Here is a 24,982-nt window from a genome sequence, read left to right on the forward strand (position 1 = left end):
ACTGGCCTACAGATCCCATGCATTCCGCAGACTACACTACTGGGAATCTTACATATGGTAAAACCTAAACACCGTAAGCTGCCGGCCATGCTCATTTTGCTTGCCAAACGACAGGTTGCGGTGCACTGGGGAGCTGCTACGTCGCCTAGCATTAGGGAATGGGTTAAAAGCGCTGTATACTGTCAGACACAGCTGGCCTTATACTGGGAGCTCTTGCCGGTGCGCTCGCGACCGCGGGACACGTGGGAACCCTTCACACACTGGTTGGCGCAAACTACGCTCCAGGCACTGTAAAACGGGGTTACACACTAAGAATGACTGGGTGAGGACGTACTCCAGGGAGATCATGGGGTACGGAGGTCGATAACTGAGATGTGGAACATGTGCGGGATGGGGAGGGGCGGAGACGGGTGGGCCAGATGCATATTACTAAACAATACTGGGCAGGCATCTGTCACTTCTATTGATGGCGTTGTGTTGGTGGGAAGTTGTGTCATCAATAACATGTCCTATGCACAAGCAGTGAGTTGTATTGTTTTGTTGTTGCTGAAAATGCAAATAAAAAGAATTTTAAAAAAATTACTCTCAAAGCTGTAGAAGTTAGGGGTCCTTGATATAGACCAGTGCAACGCAGGTATGGAGCCCACGCAGATAGCAGCAGGAAAGGCCAACGTGAAGCGTCTCAGTGAATTAATACTTCAGGAAATAAGAGCTCTAAGATCTTTTGTTGAGGAAACAAACACCAAATTACAGATCCTTTCAGACAACTGGTCGCAGCTGGACGCTAGGCTCACCACAGTGGAGCATAATGTTTCATCTATTCAAGATACCACCAAATGCGTTACCTCCTTACACTCTCAAATCTCATCCCTTCAAAAACAGGTTGAGGACCTTGAAAATCGAAACAGGAGAAATAACATGCGCATTTATAATTTGGCAGAAGGCATTGAAGGTACAGATCCCATTGTCTTCTTTAAATCTTTTCTTCCTAATATTCTCCATCTGCCAGAAGGAACTATATTAAACATACAGCGCGCTCACAGACTGGTTCACATTGCTAATATGAATTCATCTTCACAGAGGCCAAGAGCGGTCATTTTGTACTTTTTGGAGTACACTGATTTGTTAAAGGTTCTGGCTGCTGCCAGAGCTATCCAAAAAATTTCTAGGTCTGGTGCTACATTATTTTTTGCACAGGATTATTCAAAAGCCACTGCATCGAGACGTAAAGCCTTCCTGGACATGAGACCAGCTCTTCGCTTCATGGGTGCCAGATACAGTCTCTTTCACCCTTGCTTGTTTAAAGTCACTTACAACAACAAAACTACTTCTTATGATGATCCTGTGCGGCTACAAAGCTTTATTAATGCACACATGACAGATCTCATGGATTCTTCAAGACCATCCTCTTCACATGTTACTTGATTTGCTTAAGCCGCAACTTTAAGCTGTCCTTTTCCTATTTATTGCAGGATTTATGCTGTTTTTGTATCTCTTTTGGTTTTTGCATTTGAGTATTATCTTAGACGCTGTTCATTATTATTACGAGAATCAGCTTCATGTATGACTCTGTTTAGAATATAAACTACAGTTAATCTGATCATCTCATTTCTCTTTGCTTCCACAGTCACATTTGTATTTTGGCGTGTTCCCTTCCCGGTCCGGTCAAGTCCTCGCTGGACGTCCCGTCTGCTTTTGTGCTTCCACCTACCCCTCCATTCCTTGCTCCCTTCGTGTAGGTATGTCTTTCGTTTTGTCTTTCGTTTTTTTCTTGTTCTTATCTTCTGATTTTGTCATTTCTTACGTTCTTCAGTTTATTTTTCATCTTTCTTTTGTTCTATGTTTTGCACTATACTTTTTTACCTCGCTCTTTTACCATCTATTCTCCTCAAATATTTTTTCTTATATGACTATTTTGTTTCTCCATTTCATTATCTGTTTATCTTTTGCCTATATTTCTCAACGCTATGAACCTATTTGTCTTCTTCCTCTCTCTCATATCTCTTATAACTAATCGACGTTTTGGCAATGAATTGGACTTTGTTGTTTTAAGTTTGGATCCCTCCACTTCTGATTCTTTTACCTCTTCCTCTCTTTGCTTAAATACTCTCTATATTCTTTATTGTCCTAAACTTATTTCAATCTCTCTTCTTTTCTCTCTTTCTCTTAATACTATACACTGTTTTCGTATTGTATCGGAGTTTTACACTGCAAGCTTGGATCAGATTTTCTTTTTTTTTTCTTTTTTATTATGTCTTTATCTTATTGAAATGGATCAATATTTGTTGTTGTTTTTATCATTTTACTTTAATATCCCATGTCCCTTAAGTTAGTTTCATGGAACATTAGGGGTCTAAATTCTCCTATCAAGAGACAAAGAGTTTTATCACACTTGGCTAAGTTGAATGCTGATATTGTTTTCTTGCAGGAAACCCACCTTACAGATATTGAATCTCTAAAATTGAAAAGGGGCTGGGTGGGTGAGGCTTATTTTTCTCCAGGTGATGGCAAACGAAATGGGGTGGTGATACTATGTTGTAAATCTTTACCAGTTACATTGTTATCACAAGAATCAGATGATGAAGGAAGATGGCTCATTGTCAAACTATCACTAAAAGCTGTTCCAGTTTCTCTTCTTAATGTTTATGCACCTACGGGTGGAAATGCTTCCTTTTGGCCTGCTTTGGCAAAGCATATTTCTCAAAGTATTGATGATAATTTTATTTTGGCTGGAGACTGTAACCAGGTGTTTGAACCCTTCTTAGATAGATGTTCAAAAGTATCTTTCGTACCAAACAAATCACATAAATCTTTCATTCATACTATTCATCAACACAAATTGATTGACGCTTGGCGCCTTTGTAACCCAACTACTAGAGAGTATTCCTTTTATTCCTCAACCCATCATACCCAATCAAGAATTGACTATGTTTTTGTATCTCATAATATTTCACAGTCCCTCACTCATGCAGAAATTGGCCCTATTCTCTTATCGGATCATGCACTGGTTTCCATTAGCTTTGACATACTCCCCAGGATTAATGCTCCCAGAAGATGGCATTTTAATAATGCACTCTTTTTAGATTCCAAATTCACGATAGCTTTCGCTTCGTTCTCTACAGACTACTTTGAAAGGAATACAACAGACTCCTTATCTCCCGCAATCATATGGGATGCCTTTAAGGCTTCAGCAAGAGATTTCATTTTAAATTTTGTGGCAATGAAGCGAAGAACTGCGCGTAAATCTACTAAAGATCTTCTTCAAGACATTAAGGCGTTAGAACATTCATATTACACATCACACTAAGAAGAATGTTTAAAGACTCTCATTAACGCTAAGTTGAAGTTTAACAAAAAATCAACAGAAGATGCTTCACTTTATTTATTAAAATCCAGCACAAAATTTTACGGAGGCAAAAATAAGGCAGGGAAAATTTTACCCAATTATTTAAAAGTTCGCCAAAACAGATTAAACATTGAATCTGTCTTCGATGAGCAATCAGTTTTAAAATTTAAAGATGCTGAAATTTTACATGAATTCTCTCTCTTTTATAAATCCTTATACTCATCAGAAACCCATCCTACAGATCATTTACTATCGCAATTTTTCTCTAGCATTCAAAAGCCTCAACACACTCCTTTGGATCTCTCCCCCTTAGAGGCGGACCTTTCCCAACGTGAACTTCTAAAAGCCATTCAGAATCTTAAAAAAGATAAAGCTCCTGGTCCGGATGGATTTACTGTTGAATTTTATACCCATTTTTCTACGCTTTTGATACCCAAACTACATTCACTTATAAACATTGCTTTTGTACCTCAAAAAACTCTTCTGGTTCTTTCTCCGTAGCTCATATTTGTCTTATCCCTAAAGAAGGTAAAGACTCTAAATATTGTAAAAACTATAGACCTATTTCGCTGGTCAATATTGACTATAAGATTTTCTCTAAAGCTTTAGCTATACGTCTTGACTCTAACCTCCCAAAGTTACTAGGTTAGGAACAATCCGGCTTTGTCAAAGGACGAGTCATTACAGACAACACACGTCTCTTTTTGATATCTTATCTAAGTCTCTGCATCTTGACCATCCTTTGGCGGCTATCGCATTGGACGCCGAAAAGGCTTTTGATAGAGTTGAGTGGAAATATTTATTTTATACCCTTAAATGATTTGGATTTGGCCCTAATTTTATAAATGTATTATCCCTTCTCTACTCTACTCCTCGTGCAGCAATCTTTGCTAATGGCTTAATCCCCTCATTTTTTGACTTAGGCAGAGGGGTACACCAGGGTTGTCCTCTTTCTCCTTTCCTTTTTAACTTGGCTCTAGAGCCATTTTTATCCAAATTACGTCAAAACCCGAACATTTATGGATTTCAAACACCAAATGTTCATGTCAAACTCGCCTCCTATGCTGATGACATTCTCCTTTTTCTGTCCAAGCCAGAAGAATCAGTTCCAGCTTTTTTAACGGAGGTGAAATCGTACTCCGGATACAAATTAAACAATGATAAGTGCGAAATACTCCCTCTAACAAAACATACTTTCAGTTCACAATGTCAAACTTCTCAATTTAAGTGGAGTCCCAGTCATATTAAATACTTAGGTTTACATTTTACACCCTCAATCTCAGAAACAGTAGCTTTATACATGACTAAATGCCTTCAAAAGATAACAGAACTGACTTCCAAATGGCATCCTCTTTATTTGTCTTGGTGGGGTCGTTTGGATACCATAAAGATGATGTTATCGCCCATAGTATTATACACTATCTCGAATATCCCATTACCCATTACTTCCAAATTAATTAAAAAAATTAATTCAATTTTATCCTCTTTCTTATGGAATAATAAGAAATCTCAAATGTCTCTATCAAAATTAATTTGTCCTAAAACAGAGGGTGGAGTTAATTTTCCAGACTTCCAGGCTTATCACAAAGCTTTCTTACTGCGCCAGGCCTCTCTGTGGTTGCTTGACTCTGCAGACGATTGCCCTCTCTGGACTTCAATTGAGCGCCTGTTTATGTCTCCTTACTCATTTTGTGAATATCTTTCTTTTTCACGTAAGCCACAGTCCATTTCCACTCCTGTATTGAAGTACACTTCCAAATTGCTCGATATACCTACTCACACTACTCTCGATTCTAAAGATTCCTTTTTGAACTCCCCAATCTGGCATAACAAAGACTTATTAATCCATAATAGACCCTTTTATTGGAGGACTTGGAGAGATAGGGGTCTGCTATGGATTGATCAATTATTCTTAATTCAGAATTCATACCTTTTGTCACACTTAAGCAGATATTCAACTTACCGACTTCCTTTATACATAAATATAATATACTTAAGCAAGCTGTATTGGAAGTATGTTCCCATATCCCTGACATGTCTGCTACTTCCAATAACTCAGGGCCCTCTTTACGACGTCATGCCCTTTTAATGACCTACCCCAAAGCCTCTACTATCTACAAACACCTACAAGGTATAAACATTGATAGACAGAAAACAAAAACTGAAGAAGCTTGGGAAAAAGACTTTGCGGTATGCTGGTCACTCTCACTTTGGAAAGCAATCTGGTCTAAAATTCGTAAGGCCTCTAGCGCAGCAAACACCACGCAAACACTATCCTTTGTTTAAAACAGACTTTTACTCACGCCAGCCATTTTATGTAAATGTTTTTCAGCCATCCCGGACACATATTGGACATGCTTTTCCCCCCCAACGCTGACCTGTTTCATATGTTATTCATCTGTCCACAAGTGCAAACTTTTTTGGAGCAAGTATGGTCACAAGCCAACTTGATATATGATACTACATATCCTTTTTCTGTTACTCATATCTTTTTGGGTAGTCTCTCTTCTAACTGGGACGGGGTTTCACTTAATGTCAAGATTATTGATTTATTATTAGCGATTGCTTTTCAACAAATTACTGTTAATTGGAAAGACTTCTCGAAGATTTCATATAGAGCTTGGTGGTACACTGTCTGTCATAATCATAGGCTGGATACTGCCTATGTATGCCCACCCCAATTGGCTACAAAGCGTGTTGACTTGTGGTCATCTGTTACGACATTTATTGATGACAGTGCCAAGAGGTGTTCTTTACCAAAACCATCTCAACAGGAGGTTCCCAAACCACCCTGACTTCCCCAGTACTTCCATAAGTTTCTTTGATACTTCTTACAGTGCATATATGTTTTATTTAATGTTTATTGTTTTCTATTATGTTTCACTTCTGTGTTATCCACCCATTTCCTTTGCTTTGTAAACAATAAGACTGAAATGTGAGATAGTAAGTTCTACAATGTATACTTTGTATGTTCACCTTGTTTTCTTTTCAATAAAACTATTTGAACCTACAAAAAGCAACAATTACTTATACACTGATTGCACGCAAATCTCAAGTGACATTACAACCCTGGATTGACCATAGTACATTATAACAAGTAAAAGTACACTATGTACAACTTGTTATGGGGGAGTAAAAGATTACCACGTCCTCCTGCCCAAATACTCATGTATATAGTTGGCACAATGGCTCAGAAAAGGGTCAAGCATTAGTGGCCGGAGAAAAAGGGCAAAACTTCTGTTGAGTCAAACCGGCTCAAATATATATCTATTAAGAAAACATGCATGCATGTGGGCTTTCCCTAATTTGAAAATTAATTAATTATTGTTCTCAATCAATTAAGATTGCTGCAAGCTGTGAACTTCGAAATGTGGGGCTTGGAATGGAATGGTGGGCCAACATAATGGACACATGTTAATAGTGTTTCAGCACTCCCCTAATATCCATCAGCATCCTTTTGCCACCCAGCCATGGGGATGCTTTATCCTCTGTGGATGTGAAAAAGGAGCGAGGTGAAGGCGGTACCTCAAGGATTCCCCTCCCCGTCTGCTCCTAATATAGTGGCTGTGCAATACGACGGAGCTCTTAGAAATCCAGGATGTTGGGTTCTGTTTCTCCGCAGCTCGACGGACTTGTGGGGTGGGGGGATGGGGGAGTGGGAGTGTAAGGGTTGCCTGCAGATTCACTGCCCTTCTGTCTTCACCGTTCAGAGGGATGAAAAAGCCGCAGTCCAGCACTCTATTAACACCTTCACTGCTAGGCCTTTACCCCCCCCAAAAATGCTGCAGAAGAAAGCGTCTGTTTTTTTTCCTGCATATGGCATCAACAAAGGGTTTGTGATGCTAAAATCACCATCTTCCCCTCTTTCATGAACAGGCAGACTTTTGCCAGAAAACCAAAATATTCTACACATTTCTGGCATTGTACTGGGACATAGCCTATTTTTCGTGCTTTCAATCTCCTTCCAGTTAGTGGTAGAAATGGGTGTGAATGCAATAATGGATCCTGGAAAACTATCAATTTTCTGAAAAGTAAACAACACTTTGATTCAGCAAGGGGTCATTTGTGTAGCTCCTTCAAGGATTTTCTATAGAAACCAACAGTTAGAATAAAAAAATATTAAAATTGAGTTGAGAGAAAACAGCCATTTTGTGCCAATGTTTTCACCTGAAACTTCTTCTAAGTGTGGCAGAATTTTGAAAGCAATATACTGTTGCGTCCGCTGGACCCTTCTGGTTGCAGGGATATATAGGACTTGTAGGTTCACCAAGAACCCAAGGTACCCAGAGCCAATATCTGAACTGCGTCTTGCAATGGTTTTTCATTGTGTACCGGGTATACAGCAATTCATTTGGTAAAATATAAAGTGTGAAAAATAGGCATCAGGGAAACCTATATATTTCCAAAATGCAAACAAAATATAGAGTTTAAAAGCAGTGGTTACTTGCTGATCTTTAAAATTTTGGGTACCCTCGCGAGCATATGAATTAGAGGAAATGTTTCAAAATGACTTCTTTTTTACACATTGTATATACATTTGGATGGCAGAAATGCAAAGAAAGTCAGTTGGTAATAACACATGTTCTACTATTATATGTTCCCCTAAGTCTCCCGATAAAAATGGTACCTCACGTGTGTGGGTGGGCCTAGTGCCTGCCACAGTAAGCGGCCTAAAATACAATGTGGACACATCACATTTTTCCAGTGAAAACTGACCCTTTTCTCGCAATGTGCCTAGCTGTGGATTTTTAATTCTAAAAAAAACTAAACTCCCAGGGACTCCAGGATGGGGTGACTTGTATGGCTCTCACTAGGTTCTGTTACCCAGAATACCTTTGCAAACCTCAAACTTTGTAAAAGAAAATTCCTCACATTTTCGTGATGGAAAGTTCTGAAATATGCGTGGAGCAACAAACTTCCACTCAACCAGCATTCTACTCAAGTCTCCCGATAAAAATGGTACCTCACTTGTGTGGGTAGGCTTAGTGCCCGTGACAGGAAACGGCCCAAAACGCAACATGGACACATCACATTTTTCCAGTGAAAACTGACCCTTTTTTTGCAATGTGCCTAGCTGTGGATTTGGGACCCTAGCTCAGCCAGCACCTAAGGAAACCTAGCAAACCGGTACATTTTTAAAATCTAGACACCCGGGGGATTCCAGGATGGGGTGACTTGTGTGGCTCTCACCAGGTTCTGTTACCCAGAATCCCTTGCAAACCTCAATCTTTGTGAAAAAAAAGAAAAACATTTTCCTCACATTTTTGTGATGGAAAGTTCTGGAATCTGTGTGGAGTCACAAACTTCCACTCACCCAGCATTCCCCCAAGTCTGCCGATAAAAATTGTACCTCACTTGTGTGGGTAGGCATAGTGGCTGCTTCAGAAAACGGCCCAAAACGCAACATGGACACATCACATTTTTCAGTTAAAATGGACCCTTCTTTCCCAATGTGTCTAGCTGTGGATTTTGGACCCTAGCTCTGACGGCACCAAAGGAAACCTAGCAAACCTGTACATTTTTTAAAGATAGGCACCCAGGGGAATCCAGAATGCGGTGACTTGTGTCACTCGCACCAGGTTCTGTTTTCCAGAATCCCTTGTAAACCTCAAACTTGGTTTAAAAAAACACATTTTCCTCACATTTCTATAATGGCCAATGCCTCCATCTGCCTCCTGGGGGCCAAAAAGACTGTGGCTAATTTTTTAGGGTGGGGGTGAGGGCATTGGCATACCCATTTTGGGCAGCACTCACCCCTAAGTATAAAAAACAATCCCTCGTTCCTAGAGGTCTTTCTGCCCCCACCCCACCCCCAGGGGGCAGATCAGGAATCTATTGCCCTCATCTGCCTCCGGGGAGGGGGGGCAGATAGACTGGCTAATTTTTATAGGGGGGTGAGGGCATAGGCATGCCTATTCTGGGCAGCCCCCACCCCAACATATAAAACAAAAACACAGTCCTTGGTACCTAGTGGGCTTTCTGCCCCCCCCTCCCTCCCTGGGGGCAGATCAGGGGGCTTTTGCCCCCATCTGCCTCTGGGGGGAGGCAGGAAGACTGTGGCAATTTTCTTCTTGGGTTGGGAGCATAAAAGAAATCCCTCTGGTGTGGGCACCAGAGGGATTTCCTGTGCCATGTGCTCAGACACGCGGGAGCTGTCCAATGCACATGGGCACTGTTGCGTCGGACGGCTCCCGCGCATCCAACGCACAGAACAGATTGAAAAGATCGAGATCCTTGCTTGACATGGCATATGAGCATAGCCTGGCAGAGCTGAGACATCAAGCCCCACCATTAATCCTTGACTGACCTTTCCACTGCCTGCAGGACTGGTGTGGGTGGCACTGCCTTTAGTAGGAGCCCCAGGGAATGCCGCCGGACTTGCTGCCTCTGCACTGTCGGCCCACAACAAACTGGACAGAGCTGTTGACCACCATCAGGAGCCCCTTGGTGATGATGTGAGGTCTGTGGGTGGTGTGGACATCTGGATAGGTTGTAGACTGCCAGGGCTGCCCCTGAAAGAATTGTGTCCTCTCGCCATCCTTTCTCCCCATGGGCCTAAGCCAAAGGTCCACTGACCTGGCAGAGGCCATGAGATCCAGTGCAGCTCATCCCAAACACATCGGAAGGCCCTGCCCGGCTGCTCAGGTCTGCAGCCGGGCCACTGACTGGGTGGGAGAGGACAGTCGCCCCAGAGGACCGAACAGAACTGGATCCTGGGGAACAATACTCCTGACACCAAGCTCCTCCAGAGTGATCCCGGTCGCTGATTCCTATCTGTATAGACTCTCAAAAGCATCTGGACCAGCCTGATTCTTTCACTCCCAACCCTGATACACAGTGTCAAGCTCTGTTTGTTGCGTTTTTGGGTAAAGACTCCACTCACTTGTTACGGCAAATCTATCCACTTTACCAACAGAGTGAGTAAGGTGCCCCACATTGATTCAATCCTGTCTGCTCATCAAAGCTTTTACTCCCTGTGAAACTAACTTTGACAGTTCAAAGCTCCACCGCCCGTCTCATAGGTTCTACTTCAGTGTGAGAGCTCTCTTGACCTTCATGATACTACATTTGCCGCCTCTATAAACTGCTCCTGCTCCAACCCTTTTAAGAAGTCAACTGACTGAGGGAACATGCACCCTCAAGCTTTGGGGGGATATGGAGGGGCAGGGCAGGCCACTGACTAAGTCACTGGGATAACTGGACTAACGTCTAGTAGCATCACAACATGGGAAAAAAACTGTGCTGCCCCTTCAAGAGTACAAACCCAAATGAACAATGTTGTGGTTTGTCATTCTTTTATTGTGGTGGATATGTCACCACAGAACACAGTAGTCATGGGAGAACACAGTGGAACAAGAATGGTTGTGAGTTTGTCGATTCCTGGAAGATCTCTACCTGACCTGTATCTTGGTGTTATTCCTATCATTAAATAAAGACCTGTGTAATTTTACTATCTGGGTTGAAGTCTTCATGACAGGACTTAACAGGCAAGTACACTACTCCTGCTGTGCCCCGCGGCCGACCACTAGAGCATTTTCTGGATTGTCAACTCCAGATACATCCTTCACCTACACCATAGTGCAGGCAGCCCAGGAGTTATGCACGATTCTAAAAACGAAGATATGCGAGGTGGGGATGGATGTCACACTTCTCCAAAAGGCTCTGTGAAACGCCCTGGACATGGTCTCCAAAGTGGAGAGACGCATCGGCAAACTACAAGATTCACCCTCTAAATTCAAGACTATAGTGTAGCACCTCACCCTGGCCTCCAAGATGCTGAAAAAATGCGCAGAAGAAGCTGAGACCAGAGAAAGGGGGCACAACCTCCGATTTGTGAGTTTCACTTAGGACACTGAAGGGTCCACCCATATAACATTTCTCGAATACTGGATTACTTCGTGGATGCCACCTGTCAAGCTCACTACTAGCTTTATCCTGGAAAGGGCACATAGGGCCATGGTTCAATGGCCTCCAACCGATGCCCCCTTTACCCCCTCATCAGATATCTGAACTTCAGAGAAGCAATCCTTGGAGGGTCCAAGGCCATCGAAAACCTGTTATTTCAGTCCTCCCAGAACCTAGTTTACTCCAACTACACCCGAGCGGTTCAAAACCAAAGGAAATCCTTCAACGCTGTCGAGCACAAAATGCAAGAAATTAATATCAGATATATGCTCATCTTCCCAGCTAGACTCAAGTCATTCACAACTCACGCCTGAGCCGGTACAGGCGTTGCTAGGATATACCAAACAGATTCCGCGCTCATGTCGTCGATTTGTCACGATAGCGCTTTTATTAGCGAAACGGCGTATTGCTTGCCGTTGGGGACGGGGACGGGCCCCGAAATTCAAGGAGTGGCTCAAAGACCTTATATATTGTCAAGAGCAAGTACTGATATACTCCGAGCTACTTCCCGCCCGGTCCCACCCTGCCGACATCTGGGGGCCGTTGCAGAGTTATCTGTTGCAGTATCCGGAGGTTCTGGCGGAGAGCGCCCCCCCATGGCCCCTGACGATCCTACTTCCAATACCCAAGGTTGACATCCTGCATAGGGAGGGAGGTGTACTGCTGGGGCACTATAGGGGCACCTGCTCTGTTGCTTCTGCTCCCCTGAGGGGGGCCTTGGGAATGATGAGATACTGATCTTCTGATACATACAGCTTGTTTCTTGTTTCTGTGATGGGGAGGCCGAGCTGCTGGGAGGGGGCCAGGCGTTGGAGGGGATTGAAAAGACTGACACGATTGACTTGGGGGCTCCCAAGCCGATTATGGACAACTATGATATACATTATTTCCCTACCTGATGTACCCACTATTTGGGTAGGCCACTGGCCATACGCACTATTGTGTAACGAGACTCGTTCGCCTCCAGGGGAAGAGGTATATATGATGCTCATGTAATGTTTAACCCTCATTGCCACTTGAACCTGCATATGTTTCTTCGTTTTGTATGTATGTGAAAGTGAACCATAAAATTTCAATAAACAAAGTTTAAAAAAAAAAAAAAAAAAAAAAAAGTCATTCACAACTCATGCTCTATCTTTTTTGACTCACCAAGACCAGCCTGGGAGGCAGAGAAGAAGGATCTGAAGCAGCGAGCTGGCACCCCTGACTGATTGAGATTGTCATCACTTCCTTTTTATGAATCATACAATAAAACTACTTACACATTACCTACTTTACTCTCGAGAAATTGCGGGTTGTCTGCAGGATCCCTTCATTCTCCATGTGTTTGCTTTGACGTTACTGACAGTGTTTTTTTCATGTAGCCTGGGATTGCCCTTTTATTGCTGACTATTGGTCTGCAATACATACCTCTCTTTCTAGAATAATAGGCAGACCAGTGCCCTGCATTGCCTTCCTAGACATTTTAGAAGATTTGGGCGGCAGCTGGGAGGAATGTGCCCTGTTGGGTATTGGTAATATGAGTGCAAAAAGGCAAACGGGTGATTTTATTTATTTGTGATTTATTGGATGGTGGATGCAGATAGATGTGCAAGGGATGGGGGGGACATATTTGGGACAGTTTCAGGGCAATATTATTTTGTTGTGGGCCAAGGGTGACGAGTGTTGGTGAATTAAGAGTTCATTTTAAAAAGCATGGAGTGAATTTTCTGCATAATGGGATGAGAGAAGTATAGTATGCGTTGTATGTCTAATGTAGTAAAATAACAAATGGTGGTTTTTAGGTCTCGCCTGAGCCAGCGCTTTAGCGCTGCTCTGGCGAGAGCTTTAGTAAACGGGGGATTTGGAAGTGCAAACTAGTGCTTTTCAGGCCTCCAAATACAGTGCATGTGCGCCGGGGGCGCACACCATTTGTCAGCCTGCCGATTCACTTTTGCGGCCGCTTTGATGTTCTCAGTGAGCCGCACGGTCACTGAGAACATCAAAGCGGCCGCAAAAGTGCTCACCATTTGACACCCCATCCCTTGGCGGCTTAGTAACAAACCAAACAAACTCCTGGCCAACTTCCTCAGAGAGTGACAGGCAAAAAGCTTCATACTTACTAGAAGTTAGAGACAGTAATGGGATAAAGCGCTCACGAGAGGTAGCTAAAACTGTTGCTTTCAGGATTTATATATGGACCTCTACAAGAGAAATCCTACAAGCCCAACTCATCGCAAACAATATTTACAGAAAGCTGCGCTCCCCACTTTACAACAGCAGACCAAAAGAAATTTGAACAACCCATCTCCAAAGAAGAGATCATGACAGCAATATCAGCGCTATGCCCATTTAGGGCCCCCAGCCCAGACGAGTTTACAGCGCTTTTTAGAAAATATTTTTAGCCTTCAACTACTTCCCATTTTAGCAAATGTCTTCCTCAAAATAAGGAGAAAACGTGACAACTACAAAGGCACAAACAAAGCTATATTCCTGCGGTTAACTACTGGCAAGACGGCTAAAAACTGTGTCTCCTGTAGGTTTGTTTCCTTAATGCAGCTGTTAAAACCCTCATTAAAATTGCGACAAACCACCTTTACTCAATCATTATATACCCTTACCAATATGTTTTGTCGCTGGACAGCAAACAGGTGACAACACCAAATTGCACGATTTCCTGTCTGTTCAGGTAGTGCATGCTGCACTTTTAAACAAGCATTGGCATAGCCAATAGGTCTCGCCTTTGGGACCTTATAAGTGTTTAGCCATGCAACAGTTGATGTTGTTGCACCAAGGATATTGTGCTGCATAACTAAACACTTATAAGGTCCCAAAGGCGAGACCTATTGGCTATGCCAATGCTTGTTAACTTTGTAGTTACCCTAACGAAGGGCTGTTGAACCCGAAATGCATTGGGTCTAAGCGAACAAGACTGTCAAGGATGAGGAAAGTATTCCTATGTGCTATAGAAAAAGACCTGGATGAGCATATCTTTAGCATTTAAAGCTATGGGAAAGCATGAAGTCTTGCATGTGGATGGAGAAAGTTAAGAATAAATATGTGACAAAATATGGAATAAAATTGATTAAAATGGATAATTAAAACAAGAATGGAGTCTTGAGAACTGAAAGATGTTGCTGTGCGACTGGTAATGGCTCGTAACTGCGCTCCATACTGCTTCGATTCATATATTCGTGCTAGTGGGGCAGGGCATGAACAAAGTCTGCACGCCGGAGGACATTACTCATGCCTAGAGCAATTTAGATGGTGTGCATTATATCACTTACCTAGACATTTAATGTAAAAGACCTTACGATAAGCCGTAATGTACTTCAATCTGCAGCGGAGGTAAAATCAGCCTCTGTCCATAATTCTGTCACCCAGAGTGCAAGGGAATAGCCCTTCAATAAGGATGCATGTACTGGTAAGATGGCCAACATGCAGTATGACTTGAATGCCAACTCAAAAAGTATAGACACGGCCTTGGAAGTGATTCTAAACTATCTGGGTGACGGGTGTCAAAAAAATGAAAAGAAAATGACGGCGGATGCTAATCCATCTGTAAGCATGTGAGACCCGAAACACAAGGGTTGTGTTAGTTACTACAGTCAAAAACTTATATCCGCAGTTTGCACATTTAACTACAAGATTTATTTAATGACAGTGTGTGTAACGAGCTGTCTAAGTAATCTCCTTCACTTTATATCTAGGGTGCATCAAACTAATACAAGCAACCAGCTCCATTAAAAAACTGTCGATCTGGAATATGCATTTATAAACATGTAAACCCTTCACCAGGAAAGTCACAAAATGAATATTCATAGCTATGCCTCATTGTTAGATCTGCTATCAATGCATCATTTTATGCCTACACTGTGAATGATGAAAAGGTGGTGGTCAGCTGTTGCGGGCTGTGTGTTCTTCGAAAAATAAGCATCATCATAGAACATTTGATCAGGAATCTATAGCTATGTTTTTAAGTCCACATGTCATTAATTCGAACCACGGTGGTTTGTAGCATGTTCATACATCTGAATTCTCAGTCATTAAACAGTTGTTTCAAGTTGCCTTCTCTGGAATCTTGTTTGATCATTGCAGTAGCCTGCCACTGCAGGACATCTTCTGGTTGTTCATGAGTTGTACAATGTTCCATATGGGGAGCTGTGTGTGTCCCACATCTGATTCTTCTCCTATGCTGGCAGGTCCTTAGTTTAATGATCTGTGTTGTGCCCCACATACAGCTTGGAACAAGGGCACTTATTAGCATAAATTATGTTAATCGTGTTCCAATTTCAAAAAAGGAAGTGAGAGTGTGTCAGTATTCCCCAAACTCAAACACTCTACTATACGTTGTGACCTTTCAGGCTTGGCATTTACCACCCCGACAGTGACCCTGTAGGGGGGGGTTAGACCTCACTAGCTACAGAGGGAATCATTTGGGTTGCCTTCTGAGTAAGCCCTAACCACACAATCTTTCATTGTGTTTGAAGCAAAGCAAAGGGAGCTCAGTGCTTGCATTCGAAAGAATATGCCAGTTGCATTTTATTATTTTCTGTATCTTATTGCTTACAGGATTGAATCTAGAGACACATATCAGCAGTCAGTGGAACTTGGTTTCTGTAAAGTGTCACAAGGGCAATACCATGTCTGTTTCACTGCCTTTCTCACTAAACATTTGGGTAGCCTCTGTCTGTATGTTTTCTCGTAAGATCATTAGCCTCATTGAAGAAGCCTGTTCTATTCTTACAATTATGCCTGATCCTAAAAACAGAAATTATCCTATAGAGCCTGAGGATGCTGTCTTTCATATAGTCCTAAGGAATTTCCCAATGCAGGTTTGAGGAACAGGATGGCATAAATTATACGATCTGTGTCATATATTCAAGTACAAATAATCAACCTTCATGTGGCTAAAATGGTAAGTGATGGTAAATGTTGGAATCAGTTCATTCAGCCAGACCATGAAACTTCTTAAAGTTTCAGTTATGACATGCCGGGTGACAAAAATGTCATCTATGCATGGATATCACAGCGGGTTGTTCTGGTGGTAAGTGGTACTGTGTCACAGAACAGATCTATTCTCAAAATCAGCTAAAAATAGATGCGCAATCGCTCTGGCAAAATAAGATCGCATTCGCCACTCTTTTCTACAGCGAAAAAAAGTCTGTTCTGAACATTAAATTATTGTCTTAGAGTCAAAATGTTGTTAATTCAATAATTAAGCCTACCAAATCACCTCCAAAAGAGGTACATAATCTAGTGCATGTCTAATGAATGGCTTGTGAGGCTGGTTTTTGGGAGATGTTTGTAAAGGGACACTCAATTTCCAATGTCACCAAAATGTTCCCCTGAAGCCATTGTTTTATTTGTTAGGACATTCTGCCCTCTGGTGGTGGAATGTTCTAATAGGCTTACGCCCGCCATAGCTGGGCTATACGAGCCATTAAAAGCCTGCTCCCTTTGGCTCAGGCCTTTAACAGCTGGAGCAGGCCTTTAATGGCCAGTATAGTCCGCCTCAGCTGGCTGGAAGGCTATAATATAACAATAGTTCCTATGGGTCGTTCATCAACACAAGTCTCATGCATATACCATGGATATACTAGGTGGGCCGGGTCCTGTCAGTGCTCAGCACCGGCAGTTTTAAAAAACAGGTGCTGAGAAGAGTCCCCATCGGGCTCTCAATTTTTGCCTTCACCCACAGAGGAGAAAAAAAAATCTTAACTCGGCAGCTGCACCACCCTTCGTTGGCCTTTGATGTAATGTCAAGGAGACTCGTTATAGTTATTTCACAGTCTCATCACTTCATAATTGAAGCATTTTCAATAATATATACAACAAAGTCATTGTTGTTACTTTATCTTATGCAACAACCATTGACAAAGCCAATAGTACTGGCTTGTTTTAGGTGTAATGACAGTTGTTATATTGTACCTGGACGCAATAACAAAAAGACGCAGCAAAAAAAAAGCAGTCGGGTAGCAAACTACGCTAAACACAGATTTTTAGCTTACATCTTTAAACCATGCTCTTTGAGAGACCCCGAGTTTTTGTTTATCCCACTTACAGCCCTGGATAAAAAACGATTGCTAACGTACAGATTTAATCAGTGCATCGAATATCAATTTGGGTTTCTGTTTAATCCCTTATCAATTACTCTTGGTGAGTTAGAATTAGCATTCAGTGTTTAACACTACTGCCAACAAGCACCAACGAAGCCAAAAGGTATTAATCTTTGAATTATGTGAAACTACGTACTCGCATGTGCATATGGGTCAATGTGTGGAGTCAGTGGTTGGATGAATGGATGGATGGATGCGTGATTGAATGGCTGAGTTAGTAGATGGATGAGTGCAATATAAATGGATGGATGTGTGAATGAGTACCTGGTTGGATGAATGGCTGAGGATGAAGTGACTGAGTGGATGGCTGGGATAAGATGAATGAATAAATGAGTGAAAGTATGGCTAGATAAATAGGTATAACCTTCCCAAACAGATCACGCGTGGGCACTGCCAAGTCTGACTGAACACCAGCAATGGGCCAAGAACCACAGTCCAGGTGGATTGTCTTTGGGTGTGCCTCTCCCACCTGCACAAAACAGGGGAAAACAGACACTTCTTCATGTGGACTCATCTCACTGCTGCATCGATGAAATATCAATATGCCAGTGGACTGGTAAAACTTCAGCTATCGTGAACGGCGGGAGCAATCAACCAATGGCTAATGAGCGCGGACTATCACTTTGTGAATGACCCTGATCTCTGGGACAGTCCTGTTGGTTGAAGTCAGAGTTTTACTTCTGATCCTAGAAGCGACAGGCAGTCAATGCAGATTCCAACATGCGGTAGAAACATGGGCTGTCTTGCTCCTAGAGCAGAGGTTGTAGGCCCTGTGGCTTGTTCACTTTATCTTTCAAAGTTCCCCCCCAGCAGGGCATTCCCATAATCGAATTTAGACCAAAAAAGACTCTTGCAATAGCTGCACGATTTTGCTGCGACCAAAGATGAAGTGCAGTTTTGCGCCTAGGAGTAAAATGCCAGTTGAACACCAAGATGACCTGACTATCCACAATATCAGAATACACCCCTAGAGCTTTGACCTCGTCTTTGACCAAATCTCAGATGTACCTTCAAGGAAATAGCGATGCGATGAGCTGAGGCCGTGATCAGAGCCAATGAAAACTCTCGTAGATACATTCAATGTCAACCAGCTCCAGTCCAACCAACCACATGTGGTGAACCTTAAGCTCCTTCGCACCTATCATGTGGCTGCCTCGTCAACCGAACAGCACTCGAGTTCCATCACCATAGTTCTGACTGCCTTTTGTGCCAGGATATTTTCTGCCAGGATGCGACCCAGAGGTAATCGATTTTGCAGTGTTTGCTACAAATGTCGATTTATCCACATTTTAAACTATCATTCAAAATCTCTTTTTCGAATAAGGAAAGTTAAAAAAAAATTCCTATTGAAGAGCAATTAAAAAAAAAAACATGAAATAGGCTATCCTGACATTTTTTTAAAGCAGAAATTAGTTTTTTTTTTAAAGATTTGTTATGCTAAAAAATTCTATTTTTCTGCGATTTTCATTGAGGAGTTGTGGGTTATAAATATAAATAAGGTCCTTGTGTTATCCATCAATAAGCCGTTAGCTACCTCTTAGTGGTTTGTAACACAGGAAAACATCATGAGGCAGATATATCAATGAGTTGTGCCGTCCTTGCGCTATGCAAGGGTGGGGCAAGGGCAACACAACTACTAAGTCAGATTTATCAAGCCACGCAAGGCCACCTTGAGAGGCCCTCCGTGGCTTGATAAATCTAGAGTAACACAACCCAACACAGTGGAAATCTCTACAATCCGTGTTACTCTGCCCCAGGGAGGCATTCCATGGGTGGAGCGTAGGTGTTCCCACGCATCCACCCATTGATTTTGGCACATTGCCAGATGTACCATTACTGGTAGACCTGGGCATGCGTCCATATACTACATCTTCCCAGGTGAGGTGTAAGGAGGAGAAATATCTTTATTTCTCCTTGTTTTTTCTTCCTCTTTCTATGTGTGCTGCATTTTGAAGCACACATTCAAGAGGAAAATGCCTCAGAAGATTGTTTTTGTCCAGAAAAACTATTCTGTATGCAACGCAGGTACCCTTGCACCACGACGGAAAGGTGCATGCGTTGGTGCTAAGCAGCACAATGTGCGCCAGCGCAAGGAAAGGGCAGGAATATGCCATATGATGTTAGATACAGCGCATTCCTGTTTGCTCACACAGCAAAGTGGCTTGCTGCACTGTGCCAAATATTGATAAAGCTGCCCCTACGTTTCTTGTTGTTTCATACTAGGATACTGTAGTGAACGATATTGTTTTATGTGACATTGGTGAACATTATGTGTGTGTGTGTGTGTATGTATGTATGTATGTATGTATATATATATATATATATATATATATATATATATATCCTGTAATTACAGAGTCGATGCATTCCCATGCCTTTTAATTGCTAGTATAACGTAACTCCACAGTGCTAGGTAATGTCGTGGCATTTGTATATTTCTGTGGAGATTAGACTTTTAAACAAATAATCTTAACTAAAAATATAAATAATTTATCAAAGCAACACTAATGTCCGATTTGTAAAATATGAGTACTCAAAACTGCAACCCGTGGTATAAGTTATAGTGCTGGATATGACTCTGTATACAGGGCCTGCTATAATTTATTGGACATAATTACTCACGAAAGACTAAACATCCTGAGTACAGAAAATACAACGGGAAATATTTTTGAGTGACATTATCACCCAGTAGCGAACAAGCCGCTTTGGAAATACATACGTTTGTTTGCCGCCAGCTTCTTTCCATCCACCGAAGCCGGCTCCACGTAATCCCAGTAGTATTCAAAAGTCCAGTAATAATCAGAAGAGTTTGTCCTGTTCGCCATCGCCATGGTGCATTTTCAGAAGCGCATGCCACCAGCCTTCGAGGAACCTCCCATCGCCAATGAGCCCGCGCGCAGCTGTGCGCACAAAATGGCAGCCCCGGGAAACTCCCCGCGCGCCGCGGCCGAGGGAGCGGGCCACGGCCGAGGGAGCGGGCCACAGCCGGTCTGTCCTGGTTTGTACAGATTCGAACCTCGCAGTGCAGTGGATGCCCCCAAGTAGGTTGACGGGTAGACTACTGTTGTTGTAACTGAGGTCAGTATTAACCGCTAGAGAGCAACAACATACTGATAGTCCAGTCCACGTTATTATTAATAAATGTAGTACCAAAAGGTCAAGGGTGAAATTATGCTGTTGATAACATTGTTTATACAGCTCAGCGTGAAGGAACATTCCTTGGTAAAAGAGCAGTGACGAAAAAAGAGTTATTTTGCTGTGGGCAGATTTATGTGCTCTGGCAAGAAAGATACTGTGGATTGATTCAAGGTTGATTTGGAGGGGGGTGGGAGGGGAGTGACGCCTTCCTTTATCGACTCTGAGTCTGACATCTATCCCCCAGTGTAGGACGGATGGCGTAGTTGACACTGGGCCGGTTTCAGCTGGTTCATGTGCAATGTCATGGTTGCTGGGCTCAAAGTATTAGGACTGATAGCAGGACCTTTACACACCATCCCGCAAGCACAATAAACATACATTTCCTTAAAGTGTGCTCTTGAAAACCTCATCACTGAAAGGAACTCCTAATATCTGTAACATTCTTGTAGTGGATGTAGCGTTTGTTCTAAGTTCACTTCCCATGTGTTCTGGGCCTCTGGACATATTCAACAGGGGAGGAACAAATGATGCGGCAAAGCTGGCTAAATTCTGCAGCAAGTAAAGGCAAATTATGGGACATAAAATGCAGCACATATTGTGGCAGTATTACTGCACTATTTTGTAATTTGTAGGTCGAGCCAAGTGCTGTCTGGTTGCTAAAGATTGTGTGTGGGCTTACCAAGAATACACAGGGGCTTGCAGCCACCCATTGCTTACCACTGGTTGGCTTTTCTGTCCCTCTCATTTATCTGCTTCTTATTTGTGTCCCAGCTTGTCAATGTGGTATTTGTCCCAAACATGGAGCATAGCTGCTTTACCATCTCTTTCATTGGCTGGCGTCTATGCTTAAGCTGCTTGCTTTTAGAGAAGTCTTTTTTTCATTTTGTTTAAGCACTCTATGATGGTGAATGTGTTTTCCTGTTATGTCCTCTGTGTGCTTTTTTCACTTCTCCATGTCACTGTCAATCGCCATATACTTCTCTCAATCTGCCGCTGTGTGCTTCACCCCCACCCGTTCCATGTTATGCTTTGTCGCTTATATTGCTTCTCCCGCTGCCCGCCATGTTGCTTTTCCAACAACCTGTCCAGAGCCGGACTGGACATCAGGGTGGGGGCTGGTTTTGGACCCCTGGGGGGCCGTTTTTGTTACCCGTGGCCGTTTTTGCAGCAAAGCTTTTGCAATGCAATAGGTCTTGCGTTTAACCGAGTTTAAGGTATTGGCAATGTAAATGGCAATGCCTTTTATTTATGTTTTAAAAACGGAAACAAAAATGAAAGGCATTGTTATTTGCAATGTCAATAGCTCAGACTCACGTAAATGCAAGACCTATAGCATTGCAAATGCTTGTTATGCCAGGGGTTAGTCTTTTCATCATCTTCAATGAATACTGACCAGTTTAATGGTGTGCACGTTGCAAACATCTGGAGCAGAGGCACAGCATGGCTGTTGTACAGTGCACAACGCTGACTAGATTTAGGATTGGTCTGAGGAATATTCAACATCTAGGGCCCAGGTATCAGAGACTTACCTCTGTAGATTACCTCTTCTTACCTTTAAAGTGAAATGAAATAATGCCATAGCTGTAAGATCTGGCAGCGGCACACGCTGCTGGCTCGAGTCACAGGTGGGGTATAGCAATGGCTCCCTCGAGTATCATTGCAGCCATGCTCTCTCCTGCATTCAGAGAAAACTTAAGCGATGCCTCGTATAAGCCCCGAGCCAGAGCCCTGGTGGCAATTAACGATGCACTCAAGGCCACAAGGAACTGGGCTAGAGGCGTCAGATTCCAGTTTGCTATGGACCTATTATGATGGGTAAAGTAAGTTCGGCACTCGCCTCTGAAACATACGGTGCTCTGCAGGTCACGGATTCAAGCAGGGCTAACTCGGCTTTCCATTTCTCTGAAGTGGTTAAATAGTAACACCTGTAATTTACACAGATTGCAAACAGCAGAAAACCAGTTTGAGATAATATATGTATGTGTGTGCCGCTGTGAGCAACCAGGAAGGAAGCTCGGGGTAACGACGGAGAGAGCGTTGCCTCACGCCCTGAGTTGTTACCAGGAGCGGCAGGCGCAGTCCCGATTAAATACGGGTACTTACCTTCTTGACCGGTAGGATTCTACACTTTAGAATCAACATTGAGGTACAAGGTTGGTTGTATCGTTCTAATTGAGTTATTTATGACACCGTCACACCTTAGTGATTTAGGCACTAGGTTTTAGATGCAGTAGTTTTCTGTATGGTCCTGAAGAAAGCCAAGATCACTATCCTTTGATCTTTATTGGCTGAAACATGTAGACCTTTGTTTGGTTTATTTAAGCGCGCTCGCAAATTTGCTCAGACCGCGCGATTACTCTGCTTTTAATATTGGCACTGGGAAATTTTCATTAAAAGCCTTTTTTTCACCAGTAGTCAATTTTATATCACTTTGTTCTACAGTGCATTTTATGGTCTCACCTAACTTAGGCTACCTTCATCGATCTTTAGGAGATCTATTTCCTTTAGCGTAGATTAAAACATCCGCGAGCTCCTCCCTTAGAACCATCCAGGGAGTAGTAGCTCCTTAACCACACCAGGTGTGGTTAAGAGGAGATCCCATATGATGAAGCATGCCACCACGGTGGGTGATGGGATTACGTCCTCTTTATGAGGACTTTATTGTCCAGTTAGTAGTCTAACTATCATCCAGGTACTATATTCTCCACTGTATTGTTCTTTTTTTCTTTGTTTTTTCTTACCCCTGGACTTCTTTGTTTATATGTATACGCACATACATATGCATACATTACCTACTGACAGTCGCCAGTAGGTAGTTATAGTTAGGACCTAGTTACTATAGGAAAATGGCAACATTCTATTCGCAATAACTTTGGCCGGGATAGATGAATCTTCGTGAAATTTTCAAAACGAATTCTTTGTTGAGATCAGCTCCTATGTTGAAAGTTTGGGGGTGATTCGTCCGGGAGGGCGAGAAAAATGGGGTTCCCAAAACGTGTTTTTTCAATGTTAATTTCCATAAAAACTTTAGACAAGGCTACGGGTGAACGAAATTACCCCAAATTTGGCAGGGAGAAGGGTCTTGGTCTAGAAAGCACGCTTTTGTTTATTTGGTGTAAATCCGTTCAGTAGTTTTTGAGAAATATCAACATTTACAGATATCGATATTTGGGAATTCTGCCATCTGATTGGCTGAGGCGTTATGAGCACGAGCTTGCTGCTGATTGGCTGCGAGCGCTGCGAGCATTTGCACCTAGGAAGTGTTGGTCGCCATTTTGTGATTCCGTTGAAGCGAGTAGGGGGGAAAAAGGGTGAAAAATGTGGGAAAGAGGAGGGTAGGAGCACTGTAACCTTTGTGGGGTGTTTAGAGTGTGCTATAGAGGGGGTGCGAAGTGAACTAATCACACCTACCGGTGTGAAAGTTCTAGGCTACGCAAATTAAGTGAGGTATTGGCTAGTGTGTGATGTTTCTAAGGTGAGCTTGTGCTCGACTCGAGGATTAAAGCGTGAGCCCACACTGTGTGTCTTATGCTGTGAAGTCATGTGCCCTGGCCGCTGCAGTACAGTTGTGGAAGTAGTGTCAGCATATGTTTATACCTACTAGGATGAACTACTGACCCGTAGTGGTGTGAAAGTCCTGGGTACGGAAAATATGTGAGGTATTGTCCAGAGTCTCATGGAAGGAGGAAGTGTTGGCCGCCATTTTGTGATTCCGTTGAAGCGAGTAAGGGGAAAAAAGGTTGAAAAAAGTGGGAAATAGGAGAGTAGGAGCACTGTAACCTCTGTGGGGTGTTTAGGGTGTGCTATAGAGGGGGTGTGAAGTGAACTAATCATACCTACCGGTGTGAAAGTGCTGGGCTACGAAAATTAAGTGAGGCATTGCCTAGAGTGTGATGCTGCTAAGGTGAGGTGGTGCGGGATTCGGGGATTAGAGCGTGAGTCTAAATTGTGTGTCTTATGCTGTGAAGTCATGTGCCGTGGCCACTGCAGTACAGCTGTGGAAGTAGTGTCAGCATGTGTTTATAACTACTAGGACGAACTACTGACCCGTACTGGTCTGAAAGTTCTGGGGTACAGAAAATATGTGAGGTAGTGTGTAGAGTCTCATGCTGCTAAGCTGAGCTGCTGCCGGACTCGGGGATGAAAGCGTGAGCCCAAACTGTGTGTCATATGCTGTGAAGTCATGTACTTTGGCCGCTGTGCCACATCTGTGCAAGTAGTGTCAGCATGTAGTTATAGCTACTTGGAGGAACTTTTGTTTCGAACATTGTAACTTGTGTATGGTGCTTAGGGGGTGTTATATAGGGAGTGCGAAGGTAAATTCGTGTGTATGAAATGAATTTGGAAAGCACTGACTCCTACGGGTCTGGGGGCATAAGGTGAGGTGCTGCTGGAGTTGGGAATAAAGTTGATGAACTACTGACCCCTATTGTGAAGTTTTAACATGCACGTGTCGTTGAATGTTCGATAAAATGTTGCAAAAGTATACTGTTAG

At 42.8% G+C, this 24,982-nt stretch overlaps 1 long non-coding RNA gene across 1 annotated transcript in view; it reads right to left on the minus strand.

Moving 5' to 3' along the window:
* LOC146805813 (uncharacterized) overlaps positions 1-20,204 on the minus strand; it is a 95,715-nt gene extending 75,511 nt beyond the window's left edge. Inside the window, exon 1 of the long non-coding RNA XR_014967515.1 lies at positions 20,069-20,204. This is a non-coding gene — a long non-coding RNA (uncharacterized LOC146805813). The remainder of the gene's footprint in view (positions 1-20,068) is intronic.
* Between the last annotated feature and the right edge of the window lie 4,778 nt (positions 20,205-24,982).

This window comes from Triturus cristatus, chromosome 8 (genome assembly GCF_964204655.1).
Source record: "Triturus cristatus chromosome 8, aTriCri1.1, whole genome shotgun sequence".
NCBI lineage: Eukaryota > Metazoa > Chordata > Amphibia > Caudata > Salamandridae > Triturus > Triturus cristatus.